This window comes from Salmo trutta, chromosome 26, assembly GCF_901001165.1.
Source record: "Salmo trutta chromosome 26, fSalTru1.1, whole genome shotgun sequence".
NCBI classification, from domain to species: domain Eukaryota; kingdom Metazoa; phylum Chordata; class Actinopteri; order Salmoniformes; family Salmonidae; genus Salmo; species Salmo trutta.
The window spans coordinates 35,023,147-35,027,993 of NC_042982.1; positions in this window are offsets into that span (position 1 = coordinate 35,023,147).

Sequence of the window (4,847 nt, forward strand, 5' to 3'; positions counted from 1 at the left end):
TACCGTTTTATACAATTCTTGTATATATTGTTTTTCAACCTCCCCCCTCCCCCCCTCTCTCTGGAATTAAAACAATAAAATGTAGAATTCCAGTTCAGCAGCAGTGAGCTCCCTTCTACTCAAGAGGTGGAGAGTGTTGTAAGGCAGCCTCAGTGTGTGTCTGCAGGGTGAGGAGACAGTCTGGGCACGTTGTCAGGGGGATGTCAGGACTGGGTTTAGGGATCACTGAGGTCCAGCTGTTGTCAAGTTAAACATCGTCCTCAAGCAGTGTCCTCCTATGTGATAGAACTGGATGATGTCAAGTGTTCTTCTGAGTACTGACCGGCACCGAGACCTCTATCCAGGCCACAGGAGATTGGTGACGGCTTAATTGGGGAGGACGTATTCGTTGTAATGGCTGGAGCTGAAAAAGTACAATGGTATCAAACGCATGGTTTCCAGGTGTTTAATTCCATTATCTCCATTCCAGGCATTATTATGAGCCGTCCTCCAGTCAGCAGCCTCCTGTGATTCAGGCACTGTTGTTGGCCTCCTGACTACCCACGTAGAGCTATTTGAACTGTAAGCAATAGACACCGACTTCCCCAGATACTCATTGAGGTTGTGCAGCTTCAGTGGTCTCAGGAGATCCTCACAGGTTAGAGGGACTGCCTGGGAGCCCCCCACTGAGAGAAGGCCCAGGACAACAGTGACACACACACACCGCCAGCATCACTATAACTCCTCAATATGTCCCTCCTGTGTTTCTGTACAGTAAGTCTCACTCTGCCTGTTGATCAAATGTTATTTGTCACATGCGCTGAATACAACAGGTGTAGGCCTTACAGTGAAATGCTTACTTACAAGCCCTTAACCAACAATGCAGTTTAAAGAAAAAATACCTAAAAAAATAATAAATAAAGTAACAAATAATAAAAAACAATAGTGAGGGTATATACAAGGGGTTCCGGTACAGAGTCAATGTGCGGGGGGCACCGGCTAGTCGAGGTAATTGAGGTAATTTATACATGTGGGTGGAGTTACTAAAGTGACTTATGCATAGATAATAAAAGAGTAGCAGCAGTGTAAAAAAGAGAGGGGGGGGGGGGTGCAGTGCAAGTAGTCTGGGTGCCATTTGATTAGATATTCAGTAGTCTTATGCCTTGGGGGTAGAAGCTGTTCAGAAACCTCTTGGACTTAGACTTGGTGCTCCGATACCACTTACCGTGCGGCAGCAGAGAAAACAGTCTGACTAGGGTGGCTGGAGTCTTTGACAATGTTTAGGGCCTTCCTCTGACACCGCCTGGTATAGAGGTCTTGGATTGCAGGAAGCTTGGCCTCACTGATATACTGGGCCGTACACACTACCCTCTGTAGTGCCTTGAGGTCGGAGGCCGAGCAGTTGCCATACCAGGCAGTGATGCAACCAGTCATGATGCTCTCGTAGAACCTTTTGAGGACCCAGTCTCCTGAGGGGGAAAAGGTTTTGTTGTGCCCACTTCACAGCTGTGTTGGTGTGCTTGGACCATGTTAGTTTTTTGGCGATATGGTCACCAAGGCACTTGAAGCTCTTAACCTGCTCCACTGCAGCCCCGTCGTTGAGAATGGGGTTGTGCTCGGTCCTCCATTTCCTGTAGTCCACAATCACCTCCTTGGTCATGTTGAGGGAGAGGTTGTTGTCATGGCACCACACTGCCAGGTTTCTGACCTCCCTATAGGCTGTCTCGTCATTGTTGGTGATCAGGCCTACCACTGTTGTGCCATCGGCAAACTAAATCATGGTGTTGGAGTCGTGCCTGGCCGTGCAGTCATGAGTGAACATGGAGTACAGGAGGGGACTGAGCACGCACCCCTGAGGGGCCCCCGTGTTAAGGATCAGCATGGCGGATGTATTGTTACCTACCCTCACCACCTGGGGGCTGCCCGCCAGGAAGTCCAGGATCCAGTTGCAGAGGGTGGTGTTTAGTCCCATGGACCTTAGCTTAGTGATGAGCTTTGAGGGCACAATGGTGTTGAACGCTGAGCTGTAGTCAATGAATAGCATTCTCATATAGGTGTTCCTTTTGTCCAGGTGGGAAAGGGCAGTGTGGAGTGCAATAGCGATTGCATCATCTGTGGATCTGTTAAAGACCTTACTCACATCGGCTGCGGAGAGCGTGATCAGAAAGTCAGACCATAACAGCTGGTGCTCTCATGCATGTTTCAGTGTTACTTGCCCCGAAGCGAGTATAGGAGTAAGTTAGCTCGTCTGGTAGGCTCGTGTCACTGGGCAAATCTCGGCTGTGCTTCCCTTTTGTGGTCTAATAGTTTGCAAGTCCTGCCACATCGGACGAGCGTCGGAGCCGGTGTAGTACGATTCGATCTTAGTCTTCTATTGACACTTTGCCTGTTTGATTGTTTGTCGGAGGGCATAGCGGCATTTTTAATAAGCTCCTTGAAAGCGGCAGCTCTACCCTTCAGCTCAGTGCAGATGTTTTCTGTATTCCATGGCTTCTGGTTGGGGAATGTACGTACGGTCATTGTGGGGATGATGTCATCGATGCACTTATTGATGAAGCCAGTGACTGTGGTGTACTCAATGCCATCGGAAGAATCCCAGAACATATTCTAGTCTGTGCTAGCAATACAGTCCTGTAGCTTAGCATCTGTTTCAACTGACTACTTTTTTATTGACCGAGTCACTGGTGCTTCCTGCTTTAGTTTTTGCAAGTAAGCAGGAATCGGGAGGATGAAATTATTGTCAGTTTTGCCAAATGGAGGGTGAGGGAGAGCATTGTACGTATCTCTGTGAGTGGCGCATAGGTGGTCTGGAGTTTTTTTCTATCAGCATTTAACATGCTGATATTTGATAAGATGGATTTCAGTTTCCCTGCATTAAAGTCCCCGGCCACTAGGAGCGCCGCCTCTGGATGATCGTTTTCCTGTTTGCTTATGGCGGTATACAGCTCATTGAGTGTGGTCGTAGTGCCAGCATCAAACTGTGGTGGTATGTAGACAGCTATGAAAAATGCAGATAAACTCTCTAGGTAGATAGTGTGGTCTTGAGATACTCTACCTCAGGTGAGCAAAACTTTGACACTTCCTTAGATGTCGTGCACATATTTGTTTACAAATATGCATTGTCTTACCGGAGGCTGCTGTTCTATCCTGCCGATGCAGTGTAAAACCCGCCAGCTCTATGTTAATCATGTCGTTGTTCAGCCACGACTCGGTGAAACAAAAGATATTACAGTTTTTAATGTCCAGTTGGTAGGATATATTTGCATTTAGCTCGTCAAATTTATTTTCTGCCATTGTCTGCTGGCCAGTAGTACGGATGGCAAGGGCAGATTAGCCACTCGTCGGCGGATCCTCACAAGGCACCCTGATCTCTTTCTCCTGCGAATGACGGGAATGAGGGCATGTCCGGGTGTCTGGAGTAAATCCCTCTTGTCCGACTCAATAAAGAGAAATTCTTTGAAGCCAGAGTACAGCGATAGCTAGTCTTTTATACGCTCTAACATTTGCTCTCAATGGCACAACAGGTCCAGGAACATAGGCTCTTTGCACTTTCTGTGGTTCCCTGTTCCATCACTGTTGCTGAATCTAAACAAGGGAGTCCCATTCAGGGAGCAGGGTACCATTTGGATTTACTAAAGTCCCCTCTTTTATCTTAATAAAGTGACCATGTCTGTGTTAGTTTTGGACCATCAGGACAGTCAAGGCCATTGTAAAACCGTGTCCCAGTAGTTGTATCTTACTCATACCAGATTTCATATTCCAATTAACGAACGGAGGGAGGGAGGGAGGGAGGGAGAGATGGATGGAGAGGGGGGGTGGATGGAGAGGGATGGATGGGTGGGAGGGATGGGTGGAGAGGGATGGAGGGATGGATGATTGGGGATGGATGGATAGGGAGGGATGGGAAGGGGAAGGAGAGGGGAATGGGGGGAGAGGGAGATGAGGAGGGGGAGACGGAGAGGGAGACATGGAGATGGGGCGGGAGAGTTGGGGCTGGAGGGCGGGAGAGTTGGGGCTGGAGGGCGGGAGAGTTGGGGCTGGAGGGCGGGAGAGTTGGGGCTGGAGGGCGGGAGAGTTGGGGCTGGAGGGCGGGAGAGTTGGGGCTGGAGAGCGGGAGAGTTGGGGCTGGAGAGCGGGAGAGCGGGAGAGTTGGAGCGGGAGAGTTGGGGCGGGAGAGCTGGAGAGTTGGGGCGGGAGAGCTGGAGAGTTGGGGCGGGAGAGCGGGAGAGTTGGGGCGGGAGAGCGGGAGAGTTGGGGCGGGAGAGCGGGAGAGTTGGGGCGGGAGAGCGGGAGAGTTGGGGCGGGAGAGCGGGAGAGTTGGGGCTGGAGAGCGGGAGAGTTGGGGCTGGAGAGCGGGAGAGTTGGGGCTGGAGAGCGGGAGAGTTGGGGCTGGAGAGCGGGAGAGTTGGGGCTGGAGAGCGGGAGAGTTGGGGCTGGAGAGCGGGAGAGTTGGGGCTGGAGAGCGGGAGAGTTGGGGCTGGAGAGCGGGAGAGTTGGGGCTGGAGAGCTGGAGAGTTGGGGCTGGAGAGCGGGAGAGTTGGGGCTGGAGAGCGGGAGAGTTGGGGCGGGAGAGCGGGAGAGTTGGGGCGGGAGAGCGGGACAGTTGGGGCGGGAGAGCGGGACAGTTGGGGCTGGAGAGCGGGACAGTTGGGGCTGGAGAGCGGGACAGTTGGGGCTGGAGAGCGGGACAGTTGGGGCTGGAGAGCGGGACAGTTGGGGCTGGAGAGCGGGAGAGTTGAGCGAGAGAGTTGGGACTGGAGAGCGGGAGAGTTGGGGCTGGAGAGTTGGGGCTGGAGAGCGGGAGAGTTGGGGCTGGAGAGCGGGAGAGTTGGGCTGGAGAGCGGGAGAGTGGGGCTGGAGAGCGGGAG